A 23187-nucleotide genomic window follows, 5' to 3' on the forward strand; every position below is an offset into this window, starting at 1 on the left:
CTAATATTGCGTCTTGTGAAACAATACCGTGTATGTTTATGCATTTGTGCTGTGCCGTGGTGATAAATATCAATATTTGAGTGAAGGTTGTTGCTGTTCGTGGTGCACACCAAACGAAAAGCCTTCACAATTCCTGTGCACTTTTTTCAACCGGAGCGACATATACTGGCAAATAACGGAAACATCGACCAGAAGCTCAACGTCTAGCTTTATCCGTTCAGCATTATCGTTGGAAGTCTACGCGCAGGCGATTTACGATGGCGAAACAGTGTGGAAAGTGTTTGGAACCCATAACTGGCATCGATGTGGTAGTCTGCCGTGGCTATTGTGGAGCTTTTTTCCATATGACATCATGTACAAACGTAACCCGCGCATTGACATCATATTTCACTACCCATAAAAATAATCTTTTTTGGATGTGCGATAGATGCGCGGAGTTGTTCGAAAATTCTCATTTTCGTGCGCTCACCAATCATGTCGATGAAAGATCACCTCTCAACTCGCTTACATCAGCCATCACGGATCTACGCAGCGAAATTAAGCAACTGAATTCGAAGCCCTCAACTTCAATTTCTCCAGCAACCAACATTCGCTGGCCAACAATCGACCAGCAAAGGAGTGCTAAACGACGACGCGAAAATGATTCAAACGTACGCGTGACTGATCAGTGTCGCACGGGTAGCAAAAAAGCAAATGAAAACGTAGTATCCGTTCCCATTTGCCAAACGGATGTGAATCAAAAGTTTTGGCTTTATCTGTCCAGAATTCGCCCTGACGTTTCCGTTGATTCTGTCTCCTCTATGATTAAAGCTAATCTAGAGTTAACTTCTGATCCAACAGTAGTAAAACTCGTTCCAAAAGACAAAGATATCAGCACGCTTACTTTCGTGTCTTTTAAAATTGGGCTGGATCCGTCGCTTAAAAGTAAAGCACTTGACCCTGAAACTTGGCCAGAAGGACTTCTGTTTCGAGAATTTGAGGATTTTGGGATTCCAAAATTTCGGAAACCACTCCCGCTGAAATTGTCGATACCGCCGTTACAACAGCAACCATTGCAATCACCGATGACTCCAACAATGGAGTGCTAACTTTAGTCAACCCTGGCTACAATCGATGCACCAGCTTCGGCGAAACCCAGTTGTTTAGCTGCTCACCAGCATCAAGCAGTTCACCACCGGGATGCACGCCTGCCAGCCTTTGGGAAGCCCCTGATCCCCTCGGCACAGTCGAGTCTCTCCTGCCAGCGACCTGCAGTCATCCCGGTCCTGTGTCCGAGTGTGGTGACGGGGTCTTCCATCATGAAAATGCAGGCAAGTATAATTGTATTAAGGACGACTCTCTGCCGTTAACGCTCATTGCTTCCAGTAACCTTGTGGAGACGCATTCACGCTTGTATAATCGTCGCTTTATGGATGTAGACGATTTCCGATCGAGCCGTTCGATTTCCAGTTCTTCTCAGGGATGCATGCCTGCTAGCTTTTTGGGAGCCCCTTATCCCCTCGGCACAGTCGAGCCCCTCCTGCCAGCGACCCGCAGCCATCCCGGTCCTATGTCCGAGTGTGGCGACGGGGTTTTCCAACACGTAGATGCAGGCAAGTACAAATGCATTAAGAACAATATTCTTCCCTCAACATCGATTGTTTCCAGTCGTGACGATAATGATGATGCTATTTGGATTTATTACCAAAACGTGCGTGGCCTGAGGACGAAAATAGATGACCTGCTTTTGGCGACAACCGACTGCAATTTCGACGTGATCATCATGACCGAGACCGGATTGGACAACTGCATCAACGGGCGACAGCTTTTTGGTTCAGGCTTCAATGTGTATCGCTGTGATCGGAGCCCCGTCAACAGTAGTAAATCTCGATTTGGGGGTGTTCTAATTGCTATTGCTCAGCGTTATGTAAGCAGCGTTGAGCGAACCGAAAGTGCGCAGAGTTTGGAGCAGATCTGTGTTTCGTCGACAATCAAAGGTAGGAAGGTTTTCATGTGCGCGATCTATATTCCACCGGATAGAAGTCAAGATGTTAATGTGATCAATGACCACCTTTCGGCATTGAATGAACTTTGCGAGAAATGTTCACTTGGCGACGCTGTTTTGGTGTGTGGCGATTATAATCAACCTCGTATGAACTGGTGCTTGGTTGATAACACTGTTCAATGCAACAGTCGTCAACTACCGTTAGCCAGCAGCACTCTGCTGGACGGAATGGATTATTTGTGCCTCGCCCAAAGGAATCTTGTTCGCAACCAGCTGGATCGCACTCTTGACTTGGTTTTTTGCCTTTCTGAATGTGTGGCCGATGTTGACTGTTCGTTAGCTCCGATGTTACCCGTTGATTCTCATCATCCCTCGCTCGAAATCTCTTTACCTGCGTGTTTGGTACGCGACGAAAGGATTGCCCAACCTCAAGAAAACCGACCACTGAATTTTCGTCAAATCGACTTTGACGCTCTTCTGGACTATTTGCTAATCATAGACTGGAACGAAATATGTCTTAGCAACGACATTGATCAAGTGGCCGAAAATTTTTGCTCCATTTTGAACAATTGGCTTGCTTTGAATGTCCCACGAATACGACCGTCAGTTTCGCCCGCCTGGAGTACGCCTCGCTTGCGGGAACTAAAACGCGCGCGTAATGCTTGCCAACGTAAACTACGTCGTCAACGCACGCCAAGCAATAAACGAAAATTTCAACGAGCCAGCAATGCATACCGTTTTAAAAATGCCTCTCTTTACAAGTTGTACATATTGCGTGTACAAAGGGATTTGAGAAGGAATCCTCGTGGTTTTTGGCGCTTCGTCAACTCCAAACGAAAAAGTTCTGCAATTCCAACGAACGTCTTTTTGAACGAGCAATGTGCTAGGACTGCCGTAGAATCAAGCCAATTATTCGCCAGGCACTTTGAAGCTATATTTGCTGCAAACACCGCATCAATACAGGAAGTAGCTGACGCAACTCGAGATGTCCCTGCAGATGTTGTTGATCTTAGTGCATTTACCATAAATCCCGATATGGTCTTATTGGCCGCGAAAAAGCTAAAACGGTCGTATGTTCCTGGTCCTGATGGATTACCGGCAATTATTATTTGTCGTTGTATTTCTGCATTGGTACAACCATTGTGCGATATTTTCAATCAGTCACTCCAGCAAGCAAAATTTCCACGCATCTGGAAACAATCGTTCATGACACCCGTTTTCAAACGCGGTGATCGCCATGATGTTACAAACTATCGGGGTATTACAAGCCTGTCAGCTGTTTCGAAACTGTTCGAAATAATAATGTGTGGAATTATCTTCGAAACAACAAAATGCTACATCTCCGTTGAGCAACACGGATTCATGCCTAGCCGATCGGTTACTACAAACTTGTTGACTTTTACGTCAAAATGCATGAAGAGCATGGAAGAAAAGGCACAAGTTGACGTAATTTATACCGACTTAAAAGCTGCGTTCGACAAGATTGACCATCGAATACTTTTGCACAAACTGTCCCGCCTCGGAGTATCTACGCATTTGGTTTCTTGGATGGAGTCGTACCTTACGGGACGAGAGCTGCGAGTAAAAATCGATGGATGTGTATCATTACCCTTTTCGAACAAGTCTGGTGTCCCACAAGGAAGCAACCTTGGACCGTTGCTATTTATTATTTTCTTTAACGATGCTGGCTTGGTTCTCGGTGAAGGATTTAAGCTGATTTATGCCGATGATCTCAAACTGTACATTGTAGTACGGACTGAAAATGATTGTATGCGTCTTCAGAACTCGTTAACACTGTTTGCCGATTGGTGCCGCAGAAACAAGCTAATTATTAGCGTAGAGAAATGTCAGGTGATCACTTTTCACCGCAAGATGCATCCAATTGTTTTTCACTACGAAATTGATGGGATCATTCTCAACAGAGTTGATCATGTGACTGACTTAGGGGTTCAGCTTGATGAGAAAATGTCGTTTGAGCTGCATCGTTCTGCAATCATCTCAAAAGCAACGCGTCAGCTAGGCTTTATTTCCAAGGTTGCCAAGGATTTTTCAGACCCGCACTGCTGGAAATCATTGTATTGTTCCCTGGTACGCCCTATCTTGGAAAATGCATCCGTCGTTTGGCATCCGCACCAACTCACGTGGAGTCTAAGAATTGAACGGATTCAAAAGAGGTTCATTCGTTTGGCACTAAGAAACTTGCCATGGAGGGACCCCGATAATCTGCCACCGTATCCGGATAGATGCCGACTCCTGGGACTAGAAACATTGGATCGACGAAGAAAGGTACAGCAATCGTTGCTTATAGCAAAGTTGCTAAATGGCGAAGTCGATGCTCCAGAACTGCTTAGTTTGCTAGAATTTCGTGTTCCTAACCGAGTTCTCCGGAGTACATCACTGCTCCAATCAAGTTTCCATCGCACCGTATTTGGATACAACGAACCCATCTCAGCGTGCATCCGAGCATTCTCAGCTGTCGAAGAGTTTTTCGAGTTCGATGAACCGACGAGGCATTTTGCTAATAGAATACGATCTGTAGTTCAGTAATCTGTGTTAAGTGTATGTTATGTTCAAGTTTTTATTCATTAAGACTAATTTGTCAGATGGATTATTTTAAATACAAATACAAATACAAATACATTTTTGTCTGTTTTGAGTTGAACATACTAAAAACTTTTACTGTGTCCAAGCTTTTCAAGCTTAGCATGTCTATATGATTTTTTTCATCTAGCTGAAATATTGAAATAATTCCTAGAAGATTGTTGAAAAATCTTCAAAGTGAAAACTATGTTTTTGTCCCCCCTGTGCATCCAATCCCTAAATTTAAACTGGATACCGTGGAATTACGCGGTGTTCAGTTTCGAACGGTATTTAACAGAAACATTCCAATTATCGCATACCCTTAGCTCGGACGATACTCGGGTCGGCAGTTGATGCTTTTTTGCAATTTGCCGCTTCGCTAGCTTTTTTTACAGCCCTCTTCCTCGGCCACCCTCTGCAAAACCACGGACGGGAAAACTCTGACAAATGGCCGTGATTTGTTTCTATCTGTGCTTTTTGTTCACAGGAAGCTTTCAACACACTCTCCCGACTCCTTGCCCCGACCGACCGACCCCTCAGTGCCGGAAAAAAGTAAATCCGTTGTTTTATGCGGCAAAGCACACTCTCTCTCGCTATATTGGAAATCGATTTGTTCACTTTTTACCCCACCACAGCGGAATGCTTCTGTTGCTGATGTTAGGAGGCAAAATGAAGCCAAATTGCACTCTTGTTTCAAATCTTCATTACTCTCGGTGCACAGCAGATCAATTCGCGGCAGACGGGGGTGTTGCAGTTCTGTTGCGGCTTGCCAATCTGAAAAAGTTAGAGAGGAAAAAAGTCAATGAATATTGAGAGTGGTAATGGAATTGGTTATATAATCTTAGATTTTAGTACGTTTGCTTTATTGTAGCAGTAAAGGTGATCATACGTTGTGTCGAGTCTGCTGGATCAAACAGGCATTTGAATTAATTAATGATGCGAAATGTAACTGCATCGTAAAAAATGATATAAAATATCCCAACTTTAAAAAAATTGGTCATGCATTATGCTACCGTGAAAATCAGTCCCATCTGCATTTTCGTCAAATTTTGTTCGGAAAAAACAGTAAGTCAAATTGTCCCATAATGAAAAGTAACCGCATATCAGTCCCACTACAAATTTTTGCACCGTGTAACACAAAAAGGGCTTTAGGACATTTCGTCGAATGACATTTGGTCGAATGACGTTTAGTCGAATGACATTTGGTCGAAAGTACATTTGGTCGAAAGGACATTTGGTCGAATTACGTTGGAACACTTATTCAGGTCGAATGACGTTTAGTTGAACGGAAATTTGGTTGCAAGATTATTTTCACATGGTTTATTGAAAGATCATTTGGTAAAATTGATTATTGTTTTCTAAGTTTTGCAAAATTGGTGTTCTTTAGAATAATCTGAATCATTAACAGTTGTTGAATAAAAATGCACAACTTTTTATTTATAGTTTGAAGCTATGTCAGGATTTCGATGATTATTCAAATGAACTCTGTAGAAGTAGTTTTTTGTACATTGGCTGAAATATTTAGCTTTACTGAATTTATTATTCTTTGAAAATATCATCATTCCTTGAAAAAATGATTGAAAAGTAATTTAATTACTTATAGATGAGAACGTAATGTATTTATTGTTTATTATTCTATTGAAATGTTATCGTTCTTCATTATGAACTTCTAATTTTCATCTGATGGAAGCATTCAGAGAGAGTGCTCGGGATCGTTCTTTGAATTCCGAGTCTTGCAGCTTACGGACGTGGGTAAGATTTTTGAATGCGGAAATCAGAATTTGCTTTAAAGATAACGCCTTGGGTAAAGTTGTTCAGTAGCTCAAGCGCTATCATTATAAAAGCTATGCGATTCAAAATTATGCCTCCAGGCGGCGCTAGTGAGCATGAAACTTTTGTTTTGTGGATATCTCAGGATCCTGACTACACAGACATGGCGCTTTGAGCTTCTCAATAAATTTACCGAAGACGCCATCTTTCTTAGTGGTCAAGATCCTGAGATAACCGCAAAACAAAAGTTTCATGCTCACTAGCGCCACCTGGTGGCAAAATTTTAAAATCTCATGGCTTTTATAATGATAGGACAACTTTCCCCAAGACGCCATCTTTCTAAGTGGTCAGGATTCTAAAATATCCGCAAAACAAATGTTTCATGCCCACTAACGCCGCCTGGTGGCAAAATTTTCAATCTAATAGCTTTTATAATGATAGTCCTTGAGCTAATGAGCAACTTTGCCGAAGACGCCATATCTCTATGTGGCCAGGATCCTGTGATAACCGCTAAACAAAATTTCTATGCTCACTAGCGCCGCCTGGTGGCAAAATCTCGAATCTCTTGGCTAGAATAATTATAGTCCTTGAGCTACTGAACAACTTTGCCATCTTTCTAAGTGGTCAGGATTCTGAGCTATCCGCAAAACAAAAGTTCTATGCTCACTTGAATCTTATTGCTTTTATATTGATAGCGCTCGAACTACTGAACAACTTTGACGAAGACGCCATATTTCTAAGTGATCAGGATCCTGAGATATCCGCAAAACAAAAGTTCTTTGCTCACTAGCGCCGCCTAGTGGCAAAACTTTGAATCTCATAGCTTTTATATTGATAGCGCTTGAGCTACTGAACAACTTTGCCGAAGACTCCATCTTTCTAAATGGTCAGGATCCTGAGATATTCGCAAAACAAAATTTCGATGCTCACTAGCTCCACTTAGTGGCAGATTCCCGCAATCAATGACCACCATATGTTAGCCCTTGAACTATTGAACAATTTTGCTGAACATCATGAGAATTTTTTGAATACTTTTTAAGATATTAATCATTTATAAAAACGGTCGTTAATCTGAATTTCAGTCGTAAAAAAGTGATCGTAAACGAACCGTCGGTAAAAAAAAACGGTCGTGAAAAGAGGTTGGAGTGTACTAGTAGAGGGGTTAATTCATCACAGTTGATCTATTCGTTCATAACATTTGCTAGAACCAGAGACGGCAAAAAAAAAGTTATCCTATGCTTCCATTCTTTCATAATTCCATTCTTTCATAATTAAAGCACGCCTCTCCTTACACCTGATACATAGGCAGTCTTATAACCAAACAGCAAGTCAAGTAAAATTACCACCACTACACCTTCCCGCATGAATTGATGTAGATGCAGTGGTATGGTATATCCGGTGGGCCAGTTTCAAATGCAGCATAAATTCCCCCTTCTCCTCATTAGTCAGCAGCCTGCGGTGGCAGGCGCCATTGTTACCTAAAACTAGATAATCACCAGCACTTATACACTAAGACTGTCTGTTAGTCCCAGGAATTCATCTGGTTGGTTCCTTGTGTAAGTGCAGCTGATCTGGTGATACTGCAGTAACAACCACGAGCGGCCAAGCAAGCTCTTAATATAGAAGGTATAAACAGCTTAGACACATTGAGCTTCCTGAAATCTTTCCATCGAAGTTCTGTATACATATCTGTCTAGTGAAAAATCTAAAATCGAAATTCCAAAGCTAGTGTAGAACTAGCCCTCGTGCGTTAAAATACACTCAAATAAAGATTTAAAAAAAAAAAAAAAAAAAAAATTCCAAAGCTTACCAGCTTTGAAATACAAAATATTCAAACAGTGTACGACTATACCAAAGAGATTATCAAATCAAGTGAACAAAATATGACGTCACACTAATTGAATCATACCTGTTCGATCACGATGAAATCCGCTTCACAAAAATCCACAAATCAATCACGCAGGAAATACTACTAAGCTGATGAAATCATAACGTCGGTTTGTCCAGCAACCTTACCGGAGCATATATCGGATCTCTTCCCCACACAAAAACACAGTTATGCACATGCGGATAAAATTGAACTTTTTTCCACGCTTACCCGCACCGTTCAAATTATTTTCCCGACTTTTGGGGCCGTCGTTGTGTTTCCCGTCGTCAAAAGTCGAAAAACCACGCATCGACCGAACAACCGAACGACCGAACGAACAAACGAAGGAACGAGTTCTCGACCGCGCTAACAACGAAATTATTCATAAAGACTGCTCGACACTTTCCGCTTGAAACAGTTTTTCCATAAATTTTTCATCATTATTTTCGCCACTGCTGCGCCTTCCACTGCGGACGTCAAAGATGAGCATTATTAGGATGGTCCATAAAAATAAGAAAAAAAAGTTCTATTCTACCAATTAGTTCATTTGGACCTAGAAGCTATAGAGAAAATTTGAGTAGAATCCGTCAACCCTAAACATGGGTTAAACAATCTTAAATTTAAATTTAGTTTCGAAGGATCCAAATGAACATATTTTGGGGTGTATTTTAAAATTTACAAGTTGATATTTTATATAAATTTGAGCCACCTCAATGAGCATAGTCCTGGGGAGTGGTAGCAAGAAGCCACCGGCTGACGCGACGCATGCTACCACTTCCAAAGGGGAGTCTAGGAGGAGGTTGTCAGATTGATGGAGGTGTGGCTGCGGTTAGGCGTGATGCAACTTTCACATGTAGCAAACGAAGTCTTGGCAGTGCACTTCAGCACAGGAGCAGTGACGATGAACCAGAAGGGTCACGCTTCCGGCCGATGACCTAGAAAGGGCAAGATCGAGAGACAGAGATAGGAGGGAAAAATTAATGAGTGCACTTTTTGGTTTGGCTATCGTCTGTGCGCGGGAATTGAACGTCAGACTATGAATAATTCATGAGAGAATGTACGAAATTATGGAAAGTGTTTGTTATTGATGGGTAGCATTTTTAGGTTCGAGGTGAAGGAATCAATTGCTCGGAATTGGTATGCGTTGGGACGGTTTGCGAAGAAGCCGTGCGGTCAACAAACCCGTGACAATCTTTGAGAAGATTTGGTCCTATTACCACTTCAAACACCACGCTGATGCTGTGTACGGAGAGCAAGGACTGTGTACCTCTTTGTTTGTACCTGAAGGGTTACCATCCGTCCTGATTTTGCAGAACGTTTCCTGATTTTGAGATTCTTCTGAGGTGTCCTAATTCACTGTTCATATTGAAAGCAGCTTTTTTTTTTTTTTTAATTTACGCTTATATTGAGCTATCCGGTAATCCAATCCGCATGGTTATTAAATTAATTAACTCAATATGCGTGGTGAAGATGGATAAATTATGGGTTAGTTCATGAAAAAACCCACGTGCTCGGCTGGGATTCAAACTCAGGACTCTTGTATGCTAGACGAGCGCTTTACCAACTAAGCTACCGAGCCACTAGGCGACCCAATAACTCAGTTAGTTAGAATTCAAATCCCCACACTTGTAACCAACTAAGTTATTGGGTCACCAAGTGGATTCTCCCAAAAACTTTGATTGATTTTAGTAGGCATCTAATGGTTTTCTGACGAATTATCACGATTTTCAAGATTTTTGGCAGATGATGATGCCATGATTTGAAGAAGTCCTAGCGGCATTTCCTTGCATCTATTCCTTCAAATATTCTTCGAGAACATTTTTAGTGAATTTTAATAAGTTTTCTTGATTCTGTGAAACATAATTGATCGTTTTTTATACTTAAATTATTTCATAGCGAGATAGTTTCAGACAATAACCTTGTAAAATTGCTTGTCTTTTGCTAGCTAAACCATTGGTTAACTTCTGGCGTATGTATACAAAAAAATGATAGATTATTTTCTAGGATATTCTATTAGGCTAGTTATATTCAAGAATTTACACTTATTCTCGCTAAAAATAAGTAACTCAAGATCTTCGAAGAAATACAACAAATAACATAAAGAGTCAGAATTGCATTTAATAAAACTAATATATTTCTTATTTGAATTAAAGGAAAACTTATTTTTATTTTTTATAAGCCACAGAACACTATCTTAGGAAAATATTTAATGAAAATGTCCTAAATTACGTACATTCCAAACATTCATGTTTTAACAATTGAAAACAATAAATTTGGAACATCTGATGTTCGGAATGTGAGACAAAATGGAAATCAGGAGAATAGATTTCTTCCATTCTTTTGTGTATATTCTCTATCAGCCATTCCATGAAAAAACGATCTAGTGGGTCACCGAATTCCGTGAAAATTTGCTATTTTGAATGTGCGCGACGCAGCCTATTGCGTTCAGTACCGCCCCATCAACATCTGCTCCAACGGCATACTAGATGTTGCTGTCATCTCTTTGACACTGTATTTGAAGCCTATCTCTAATAAAACAACACAAAATTTCAACACGAGAACGTGAACTATCCGATTATTGTTAAAATCTTATTTTCCCCCCAAACACGTTAAAATAGTAAGTATAATGAATTAAAATTGAAATCCTTAAAACTAAAATGTACTATCTACAGAAAGACACAAACACAGAAGAATAAACAGTTAAAACAGACGGAAAACGAACGAAGAAAACTGAAAACTGTAAGTTAACCTAAAATAATTAAAACAATGAAATTAATAAACTTTTTGTTGTAGCTTGAAGCTTACTCCGCCAAAAACGATTTAGTCTAAAGATGTTTTCGAAACTCCATCCGTCCGTTCCGTAACAAACTTCAAGAGTTTTTATTACTCTATGAACGATTGGACGAAAACATCCAGCACGGGAAAATCGATAGATGTCGAACATCGATCACACTTGCTCTCTCTGCAAAGAGCTAGACAGCCCGGGCTCAATGATAGAACTAGCCTAGGGCTAAAAATCTCGTTAATAAAGTCAAACCAACCAACCATCAATGATAGAATGTGCTAAATGCCACAAACGGTACCACCACTCATGCGCCGGTGGGGAAGATGGAATTTCGGGCACTTCTAGTCCATTTTACTGCGTATTGTGCGTCCTCCGCGGTCCAGTCCCCTCCGTTTCCATGTCATCGATGGCTTCAACCACAGCCAGCGCGCGAGAGCCAAGACTACAGTTGGAAATGCTGCGGTTGGAGGAGGAGAAACGTGTGGAAGAAATGCTCATGGCACAACGAGCAGAAGCGGAAAAGCAGCTACAGGAACGAGAGCTGCGGTTCGAAAGGGAAAGGAGCGAAAAAGCGATCGCCGACAAGATCGAATTGGAGAAGGTGTTCATCACGAGGAAGTACGATTTGCTGCTTGCACAGGTAGACGGGAGTAACGACGGCAGGAGTGTACGGAGTCGACGGAGCAGCGCCAGAAGCATCGAAAAGGTGCAGAGTTGGATGGAGAACCACCCAGTGACCCTGAGTTCCAATTCTGGGGAACGCATCCCCACTGGAATCACGTCACAGGAGGGTGGCTCATCAAATCTGCGGCTGATTCCAAGGTCATCCACCAGCACATCTGGGCTGCCAAATCGCCCATCAGTAGCAGAAAGTAGTTTCGATGCGTCCAGTGGTGCAGCAGGTCTACCTTCAAGTAGTTTGGGAGTGATAAGTGAGATCCTGCCGTTATCTACTACCCAATCAGGTCCGACAACGAGAGCTAAAACGTTGCTTCCATCGTGCCAGTCTACCCCCTTCGCCCCTCCAACAACTACAAGCCAGCCCGCGGTGAACGACGTCGCCTATGATGATCAGCTCAACAGAACGTATTCGGTGCAGATGGACAAAACCGTGGACACAGGCAAGGGACTGGAGGCCGAACAGAGTATGTATATACGTTCGGCTCCGGTAAGTACACCCAGTAGACCACCTAGGCTAGTAGAAACCAATTCAAATGCAGGCAGTAGTTCACAGAATATAATTCCTCACAGTACAATACCAAACGTAAATCCCAAAGAGCAATGTTTTGATATAAGCTCTTTCTGCGTAGCTAGGGCCTTACCAATAGTAGACGATCATGTGTCGAACCAGCTTAAGGCAAAGAAACACACTATTACAGTCCCATCTGGTACAATCACACACCAAACGCTCCTTAAACCATCACACACTGATAATGCTCCATTGCTGAGTGTCTCGAGCCATTCGCGTCCAATATTCTCGCTACAATCGGGTTACTCTGCTCCCCTTTTCCCTCCCGCGTCAAACATACCATCGTTCGCGAGTGATACGATCTATGCGATCTCTACAAGCGCAGTGCCCATTCATGCGGCTGGTGTTCCAGTGACAGTGAATTCGAGAGTGAGTGATCCTGCAGTGGTTCCCAATCGTTTCAATTGCGGAACGATCGCATCTGAACCAGTGATGAATTCGGGAGTGGATAACCTATGTCAGCCGTCTAATATGCCTCCAGCGAGTTCGGAATTGTTTCACGTCCCTCCAGCGGCCGGTTTGGCGTCAATACACGTTCCAGCTATGCACAACGCGGCGTCAGTCAACATCCCGGCGGCGATCAATGCGATGCCAGGAAATCCATCACAATTTTTCTACAATCCTGCGTTCCAGCAGGAGGTGGGAGGCGTTTCAATCAACCCAGTGCCGTCTTCAGGGTCTGGCACTCAAACGATCACCTTTAACTCTCCAACCGCGCAGCAACTGGCAGCCCGTCACGTTGTCCCGAAGGAACTTCCTCAATTTTCGGGAAACCCCGCAGACTGACCGCTTTTTTGGAGTAGCTACGATACGTCTACGAGAATGTGCGGATACAGTGATGCGGAAAACCTCATGCGCCTTCAACGATGTCTGAAAGGGGATGCTAGGAAATCTGTCAACAGCTTCCTGCTTCATCCGTTGAACGTTCCGGAAATTATTCGCACGCTGAATACTCTCTATGGTCGGCCTGAAGCCATCATTGGAACTCTGCTGGCGGAAGTACGAGCTGCGCCAGCTCCACGGTCAGAGAAGTTGGAGAGCATCATCAATTTTGGATTGGTTGTTCGCAATCTCTGTGCTAGCTTGGTCGCTACCGGTCAAGAGATGCACTTAGCCAACCCGATGTTAATCAGCGAGTTGGTGGACAGACTTCCAGCCAACATCAAATTGGATTGGGCGCTGTACACGCAACGAGTGACACGAGCGGATCTGAGAACATTCTCGGATTACATGAACGTCATCGTCGACGCAGCGAGTCGTGTAACGCCGCTAGTTGACAAACCGGATAGAACGAAAGGGAAAGCGGTCGTAAACGCCCATGCATCCAGTGTTGTGGCAACCAGAGCCAAGCAAACCACAGGTCGACGGAGACAACAGCGAATTTCAACAAAGTTTCCACTGGTGGCGGTGAACGGCTTTGCATGGTCTGCAAGATCAACAAGCCGAAGGACTGTTCAACGTTCAAATCCAAATCACTGGAGAACCAATGGAAGGCTGCGCAAGAGTTACACCTTTGCAAAAGGTGTCTCTATCCGCACGGAAAGTGGCCTTGCAAGGCGTCATTATGTGGAACGGACGGCTGTGAACAACGGCATCATAAACTGCTTCATCCTGGCAATCCAACAGAAGAACGACAGCCTGTGGCGTCTTCTAATGCCGTATCAGGAGTAGTCAACGTGCACCAAAACTCCCACAGCAAGGTTCTGTTCCGAATAATCCCGGTGGAACTACACGCAAACAGGAGATCTGTCCAAACGTTTGCCTTCCTCGATGGAGGGTCCGACTCAACGTTGGTAGAGAAGTCGCTGGTCGAACAGCTAGGCGTACAGGGGCCTGTATCCCCACTGTGTATGCAGTGGACCAATGGGATCAAAAGATTGGAAGAAGATTCGAGGAAGGTGTACATCAAGATTTCCGGTGTGGGCCAACGTAAGCAGTTCCAGTTGAGAGGTGTGCAGACCGTGGACAGTTTGGACCTTCCGCGGCAGTCAGTTCGCTTCAAGGAACTAGAGGATCGTTTCGCTTACCTACGAGGGCTACCTGTTATGAGCTACGATGACGTCATTCCTGGTATTTTGATCGGGCTTGATAATACCAGTGTGAAAAACTCCTTCAAACAACGCGAAGGCAAGCCCGATGAACCAGTAGCCGCCAAAACCAGGCTAGGATGGGTTGTGTATGGCCGCACTGGATGCAAGGATCAAGCACTGTCGCATCGAATATTCCACGTTCGCACCCGTGCCCACGACGACGATCTGGATGAATCGATCAAGCAGTTCTTTTCGACGGAAAGTGTTGGCGTGTCTGTTGCGAAAACCGTGGAATCGGCAGATGATCAACGGGCACGAGAAATACTCCAAGCGACGACTGTACGAACTCCTGCCGGTAGATACCAAACAGGTCTGCTTTGGAAGTACGACGAATTCGAATTTCCGAACAGTCTTCCGATGGCTGAACGGCGCCTCAAATGTCTCGAACGCCGTCTGTCTAAATCCCCGGAGCTTTACGCCAAGATGAGACAGCAGGTAGCAGAGTACCAGACAAAAGGATACGCCCATGTAGCTACACTACGAGAACTAGAGGAATCGAACCCTAAACGCGTCTGGTATCTGCCGTTGGGTATTGTCGTAAACCCCCGGAAACCAAATAAATTGCGAATGGTCTGGGATGCTGCAGCCGTCGTACAAGGATTGTCGTTCAACTCGGTCCTACTGACAGGTCCAGACCTATTGGTGCCCCTTCAAGCGGTGCTAAGTCGCTACAGACAAAAGAAAATTGCCATTAGCGCCGATATCATGGAAATGTTTCACCAGGTGGAGATCAGGCCAGAGGACCGACAAGCTCAGAGGTTTCTATGGCGGAATAATCCAGTCAATCAAGTTTTCGTTATGGATGTGGCCATATTCGGTTCGACTTGCTCACCGTGCTCTACGCAGTTCGCTAAGAACCTCAATGCAGATGAACATTCGGCGGAATTTCCAGAGGCATCTGTGGCGATAAAAGAGAACCACTACGTCGACGATTATCTGGATATCGTCGACAGCATCGACGAAGCAGTTCGACTAGCGACAGACGTGAAAACGGTACACAGTCGAGGAGGCTTCCAGATAAGACATTGGATGTCGAACTCTCCCGAAGTATTGAGGCGCATCGGAGAACAAAATTCGCTAACAGTGAAGAGCTTCGTGATGGACAAGGACAGCCAGCAAGAACGCATTCTAGGTATGGTCTGGTTACCCAACGAGGACATGTTCTCCTACAAAACAAGCTTCCGCCGTGACTTGAAGCGCTTTTCCGAAGCTTCCGTCGTTCCGACAAAACGTGAGGTGTTGAGACTGGTGATGAGCCTGTTCGACCCATTAGGGCTCATCGCATCCTATATCATCGAAGGAAAGGTCATCATCCAGGAGATATGGAGGTCTAAAGTCGGCTGGGATGAGCAAATTCCTGTCAAACTACTTAAACGCTGGGAACAATGGTTGGAGATACTCCGGGCGCTGGACAAAGTGAAGATCCCGCGGTGTTACTTCCCAGAATACAGCAAGGAAGCCTATGAATCACTGGAGTTGCATGTCTTCGTAGACGCGAGCGAAAGCGCGTCTGCTGCCGCCGCTTATTTCAGAGTTGTGGACAACGGGAGGATTCGGTGCTGCTTGGTTAGTGCAAAGACCAAAGTAGCTCCATTACAATCAATCGGGATTCCGCGTCTGGAACTACAGGCAGCTATGATTGGAACGCGACTAATGAAGACCAGCACAGACAACCACACCATTCCTATCAAACGGAGGGTAATGTGGAGCGATTCACGAACCGTTCTCACCTGGCTCCGATCCGACCATAGGAGATATCGGCAGTTCGTTGCATTCCGGATTACGAAGATCCTCGAGGAGACGAACGTTGTTGATTGGAGATGGGTGCCGACTAGGTTGAACGTGGCGGACGAAGCCACAAAATGGGGAAAGGGTCCCAACTATCACGAGAATTGCAGGTGGTTTAACGGTCCAGCATTCCTTTACGAGGACGAATCGAAGTGGCCAGAGGAAGACACTACACAAGAGGAATTTGCGGACGAAGAGTTGCGAAATGTCCGTATTCATGTGCAACGAACGGCTGAACTTATCTTGGATTTCCAACGGTTCTCTAAATGGGAAAGGCTCGTAAGAACAGTTGCGTATGTACGCCGTTTCTATAGGAATTGCCAACACAAAAGGACTGGCTCAGTGACCATTACGGGAGTCCTTTCATGTGAAGAACTGAAGACAGCGCAGAATTCGATCTGGAAGCTAGTGCAAGAGGAAGCCTTCCCAGCAGAGTTTGCAGTATTACGATGCAACCAGCAAGTGCCTTCGGAGCAACGTAAAGCGGTGGAAAAGAGCAGCTGTGTCTACAAGCTGGCGCCTTTCCTGGACGAGGAAGGAGTAATGCGGAAGGACGGTCGAATCAAAGCTTCGCCTTACGTTCCATTCGAGACGAAATTCCCGATCATCGTACCTAAACAGCATCACGTTTCACATCTCCTGGTCGACTGGTATCACCGGCAATACGGCCACGCAAACGGAGAAACCGTGGTGAACGAAATCCAGCAAAAGTACGTCATACCGGAGCTTCGGGTTGCTGTAAGGAAGATTGCGAAACGCTGTACTTGGTGTTCGGTGTATCGAGCTGTACCCCAGGTCCCGAAAATGGGTCCTCTTCCGTTGGCGCGACTTACACCGTACGTACGAGCTTTCACGTTTGTTGGCATAGATTATTTCGGACCACTTACTGTTCGCGTCGGACGGGCTAGTGTAAAGCGGTGGGTAGCCCTATTCACTTGCCTGACTACTAGGGCAATACACTTGGAAGTTGCGGCGTCGCTATCTACCGACTCCTGTAAACAGGCGATCCGCAGATTCATCACCCGCAGAGGGGCCCCTCAGGAGATGTACTCCGATCAGGGAACGAATTTTCAAGGTGTAAGCAGTGAACTGGCCAGGCAAATACGGGCCATCAACGGAGCGCTGGCAGATACTATCACCAACCACAGAACACAATGGAAGTTCAATCCACCGCACGCCCCTCATATGGGAGGCGTTTGGGAGAGACTTGTACGCTCCGTGAAGCGCGGTCTCAGCTGTCTACTAACTGATAGGAATCCAAACGACGAGACCTTGGCAACAGCAGTTACGAAGGTGGAATCTATGGTCAATTCGCGTCCGCTGACCTATCTTCCTCTGGAGAGTGAGGAGACTGAAGCCTTGACGCCCAATCATTTTCTTCTCCTGAGCTCTAGCGGCGTAGTTCAACCACCTACGAAGATGACGGATGAAGCTGAAGCCCTGCATACCAACTGGGGAATGATCAAGGTAATGCTCGACAACTTCTGGAAGCGTTGGCTGAGAGATTATCTTCCGGTTATGTTGCCACAATCAAAATGGTTCGGAGAGGTACGGAATGTCCAGGTCGGCGATCTGGTGATGTTGGCGAATAAAAAGGACAGGAATAGCTGGACACGTGGACGAGTTCTCCAGGTCTATCCAGGCAGGGACGGACGAGTTCGCCGAGTAGACGTGCAGACTACGATGGGAGTTCATCAACGACCGGTTTCTAAGTTGGCTATACTGAACGTCGCTGGAGTTCCAGGTATAGCTTCCAGGAAGGTTCCGGCAGCAATACGGGTGGGGGTATGTGCGTGACGCAGCCTATTGCGTTTAGTACCGCCCCATCAACATCTGCTCCAACGGCATACTAGATGTTGCTGTCATCTCTTTGACACTGTATTTGAAGCCTATCTCTAACAAAACAACACAAAATTTCAACACGAGAACGTGAACTATCCGATTATTGTTAAAATCTTATTTTCCCCCTAAACACGTTAAAATAGTAAGTATAATGAATTAAAATTGAAATCCTTAAAACTAAAATGTACTATCTACAGAAAGACACAAACACAGAAGAATAAACAGTTAAAACAGACGGAAAACGAACGAAGAAAACTAAAAACTGTAAGTTAACCTAAAATAATTAAAACAATGAAATTAATAAACTTTTTGTTTAAGCTTGAAGCTTACTCCGCCAAAAACGAGTTAGTCTAAAGATGTTTTCGAAACTCCATCCGTCCGTTCCGTAACATTGAACGTTATCCGAAATAAGGATACACGTGTATTTTAATTTTTTGATAAGGGTGATTTTCCATTTCCAAAAAAAGGATGACTAAAAAAATCGCGACTCTTCAAAATTTTTATTTTTTTTTAACTTTTGAACCGCTGAACGATTTTCAATTTCTTAGGACGAAATGAAACTAAAGATTTTGAGTTTTCAAGAAACATATAAAATTTAACAAACAAATGTTTTTTTTTACATGGAAAAAATATAAAATAATTTCCGTTTTTTCGTGTTTTGAAGGCCTTGGGATCAAAGGGACCTGTTCTCATTTTGTCTTGAAAGTTCAGTTCAGTTTACGTTTGCTGTCAAATTTTCAGCGATGTGTGTTTTTTTAGATTTAGAGATATATTTTTTGTCTTAATAACAAATCAGTCATTTTTTATCGGCACACACTGCAGGTCTCAGCACATTAGAAAAAAATACTTTTGAACAGCTCAACCGATTTCAAATCGTTTTTTTATGGAATAAAAGCTAAAGATTTCAACTCTTTATAATAAAATATAAAACACTAAAAAAAAGATTTTTTAGGGTATTTTTAAATTTCTGAACTTTCAAGAAAAAATGAGAACAGCAATAGCCCCTTCGGTCCCGAGGCCTTCAAGTTACGAAACTGATATTTTGGATTTTGTTTTTCATGTAAAAAAACACGTTTTTTGTGAAATTTTATATTTTTCTTGAAAAATCAATATCAAGAGCTTTCATTTCGTCCAAGAATAATGAAAATCGGTCAAGCGGTTCAAAAGCTATGTTTTTTTTTTAATAAAAAGTTTGCAAAGACGAGATTTTTTTGGTCACCCTATTTCGGAAACGGTCACCCTAATCAAAACATCCAAAAACACGTGTATCCTTATGTCGGATAAGAAACAAAATAGCAATTTTTTACGAAATTCGGTGACCCACTAGATCGTTTTTTCATGGAATGGCTGCTATATCAATCTAATACATTATATGGCAAATATGTTTTTATTTGGTCAATTATAGCCCAAAGAGTGATTTTTTATCACAAACTTGTTGAAATAACGACTGTTAAAGTCGATCTATTGTGGACCAACACATCATGTGGGTTATTTCATATTATGCTCTTATGTTGATTTCCTTTGAATTTTCGTTAAGTAAACGACACATAAAGATGCTTTGCAAAATGAAGCACATGAAATGATTTTTTGTTTAAGTGAAGCTAATTTAACACAAAATCGATTTTTTCTCATGGGTGAAACTTACACACAGATGGTTAAGAAGAGCCCGATTTTGTGTAACTTTTTTTTTTAAGTGCAACTCAAAGATAAATTAAAATCATCCTTAATGTATTACTAATAGTGTCACCTATCATGTACCAAAAAGTCTTACCTACTGCTTATCTTTTTTATATGCAAACACAAAAAAAATAAGGATGAGGAAAATGAGTAGACTGACGAGTGCTGCAAATTTGATTAAGAACATTTTTTGCATAAAATAAAAACATATTTATTAGCAAAAACTTTTTCATCATAAGAAAACTGATTTATTTCAATTTTAATGGATTATTTCGATCTTTAGTATTCACGGTGGATGCGTCGCACTGTGAAGCTTGACAATGTTTTGGGTGGTCAGAATCACTAACACTCTTGATAGGATTCTATAGTTATGCATAAAAATCCTGGAGAAATTGCTAAAAAAATCTTCGGAAGAATCCTTGTAGAGATTTTCCCAAGTGCAGTATTTAAATAAGTTTCTATGGGAATCTCTGAAGCATTACCTGCGTAGATTGCTAAAGGAATCTCTGAAGGGTTACCTGGGTACATTGCTGACGGAATCTCTAAAAGATTTCTTGGTTAACTGCTGAAGGTATTCCTGTAGGTATCTTTGACGGTATTTTTGGATAAATCCTTGAAAACAACTCTGAAGAAATCCCTGGGGCAATTTCTGGAGTAATCCTTTGAGAAATTCCTGGAAGAATCACTGTGAAGATTTTTTGGAGGAATCACTCGAGAAATTCAGTGAAACACCTGCAGATTTTTGCTGGGTAAATCCCTGAAAAAAAATACTTGGAGGAATTTAAGGAAGGATTTCTGAAGAAAATCCTGGAGAAATCCCTGAAGAAATTTTTCGCGATAAATCTATGTTGAAATTTTCTTGGAGGAACCCATTAAAAGATTCTCCTAATCTTATCTCCGGAGAAATACCGTTAATGAGTATTTTATAAATTCCTCTAAGAATTTCTTTTGGAACTTCTCTAAGAAGAACTTTTGACCTCAACCGTATATTTTAGATCGGTTCCGATAAGACTCCATACCATTCCTCCAGATATTCATCAAAGGATCACCAGCAATTCTTAAAACAATTCTTCCAGATACTTCTCTGGTGATTCATCTAGTAAAATCTCTACAGGGTTTCTTTCATTTATTGTTCCAAGTATTTCTTCGGAATTCCCTCAGGAATTTCTCCAGGGGTAACATTAGAAAAATCGCCACATTGATTCGTCCAGGAAAATCTCTTCATGAATTTCTTTAGAAATTTCTCAATGGATTAACCTAAGGATTATTTCCGGGAATTCTCCAGAAAAATCTGTTCAGGGATTCCCCACGAGAATTCTCTAGGGATACCCCTCTTGAGTTATTCTTCCAAAAATTAATCCAAGAATATCTCAAAGGATTCCTCTTGAATTTTTTTTAGGGATTCCTCCAACGAACCCTCCAGGGATTCATTCAGAGATCCATCCACAGATTCCTCCAAAAATTCCTTTTACTGGAGTAATCTTCAAGAAAACTCTTTAGAAATTTATACAGATAACGCTTCAGCAATTTGCCCAGATAATCCTTCAGAGATTCCTTTAGTAATTTTTACCAGAGACTCCTTCAGGGATTCCTCCAGGAAAATGTCTACAGGGATTCTTCCAAAGATTTCTTCAGCAATTTCTTCAGAAAAGGTAGCAAATCCAACAAGGGCGAATTCCACCCAAATAGAGATATCTAACTAACTTTAAAAAAAAAATCTTCATGGGATCCTCTAAACACGGTTCCAGGGACTTCTTCAGAGATTTTCTTGGGAGACTTCTGCAAGAATTTCTGCAGGTATTCTTCCAAAGATTTACCCAGAAATTCCCCGAGGAAATCTCCCAGGTGTCCATCTAGGAAGTACTCTAAAAATGTATACAGGATTTAATGCCCTATAGGAATTTCTCCATATTTTTTTAGAGGCTGGTCTTGGGATTGTTCAAGGAATACCACCAGGTATTGCATCAAAAATATCATTAGGAAAAAAAAGTGCTACAAAATATCTTTTTAAATTATACCTGGGGGTAATTTCTGATGAAATCACTGGGAGAACGTGAATCCTCAATGAAATTTTTGTCGGATCTCCAGAGCAACTTCTGGGGAAATCTCTGAAGGAGTATACCAAAACCATTAGAGTTATTTATAAAGCGATTTTCCTGGAGCCATCCCTGGGATAATCCCCGTAGAATTTCTTGAGGAATCCCTTGTCGAGTTCCTGAAGTAATTTCAGGTAGAGTCCCTGGAAGAATCCTTGGTAGAATTTCTGGAAGAGCACGAAGAAATTCCTGGAAGTATTTGAACTTGAGCTTGAGCTTGGTTGGCCGCCCGTGATTGCTACTCCAGTATCGCCAGATCAGCTGCACTTACACAATGAACCAACCAGATGACTGCTTGGGATTAACAGACACCCTCAATGTATCAGTGCTGGTGATCTTCAATTATTAGGCAACAATGGCGCTTGCCACGTCACAATGCAGACCAATGAGGGGACGGAGACGGAGTTGATGATGCATTCAACTGGCTCCCACGGTAGACTGCGTCTACGCCAGTTCATGCGGGAACTACAAAGTACAAGGAAAGGGGCGGGCCTGGAATTGAACTCATGACCTTCTGCTTATGAAGCAGAAGCGGTAGCCATTGGACCACCAGCCCCGTCCAGGAAGAAATTCCTGGAAGTATTTCTAGGTTAATTTGAGGATTTCATGAGGAAATTGTTGGAGGATTTTCTGGTGCCTTATATGAGCTGGTCCCATAATTGCGATTACGCTCAAAAGCTTTAACTCGGTAGCAATAAAACGCCTTTCACTTATAGACCCATTTCTCGTCAAAGTGTATTCCGAGCTGGCAACTTCAGTTAAACTTTCTGGATGTGTAGATCTTGACTTAATAATGTAATCGAAAAATGGCAACTCCTACAAAAAAGTGTTGTATGGATGACTTGTAGATAATTGTCCACATTTTTGAATTTAAAATACGGAAAAAATCTCATTTGTTCCGTACACTGAAAAAAAATCAAAATCTGAAGTCGATTTTAACCTTAGCTTGATACTGGGGTCATAATGACCCAAAATCGGATTTCAATCTGCAATATCTCTGTTGTTATCAAACGGATCTTTCTAAAATTTCCTGACATTTAATATTTTGTGGAAACAAAACGCAAGACCAAAAATGTTTTTCTTAAGGTGATTCTAAGATGGAACCTTAAAAAAAAAACAATAATAAGATACAAGGGTCATTATGACCCAGAAATGTAAACACCTATAAATCAGCGAAATATCAACCGAATGATGAAATTTATGCCACATTCGAAAGATATACTTCTCAAAATTCTGATCACTACCTGGAATACCGGTTCCGATTCCAGTGAATCGGCTACGAAGTGGACCATGTTGGACTCGTGGAATTTCAGTACACTCAGTCCAGAAAGCTGCAGTCATCACCAAATTGTATGATATGCAGGCCATATAGGAACGTACTGTCTTCAGTAAACTTTAGCAAAATGGTCATAATTCATTTTAATGAAAGTTTATCCTATTATGATAATTATGGTCAACA

General features: G+C 42.5%; 1 protein-coding gene across 4 annotated transcripts in view; it reads right to left on the minus strand.

Moving 5' to 3' along the window:
• LOC5579882 (hemicentin-1) overlaps positions 1-23187 on the minus strand; it is a 609400-nt gene that overhangs the window by 377539 nt on the left and 208674 nt on the right. For 2 of the 4 annotated variants that reach the window (XM_021855616.1, XM_021855613.1), the window contains exons 2-4: positions 8911-9136; positions 8244-8668; positions 4885-5338 (exon numbers count right to left, since the gene is read on the minus strand). The gene's annotated coding sequence lies outside the window, so the exon portion shown is untranslated. The remainder of the gene's footprint in view (positions 1-4884; positions 5339-8243; positions 8669-8910; positions 9137-23187) is intronic. The other 2 variants (XM_021855615.1, XM_021855614.1) reach the window with 2 other exon arrangements.

The sequence above is a fragment of the Aedes aegypti genome, chromosome 3 (genome assembly GCF_002204515.2).
Source record: "Aedes aegypti strain LVP_AGWG chromosome 3, AaegL5.0 Primary Assembly, whole genome shotgun sequence".
Classification (NCBI taxonomy): domain Eukaryota; kingdom Metazoa; phylum Arthropoda; class Insecta; order Diptera; family Culicidae; genus Aedes; species Aedes aegypti.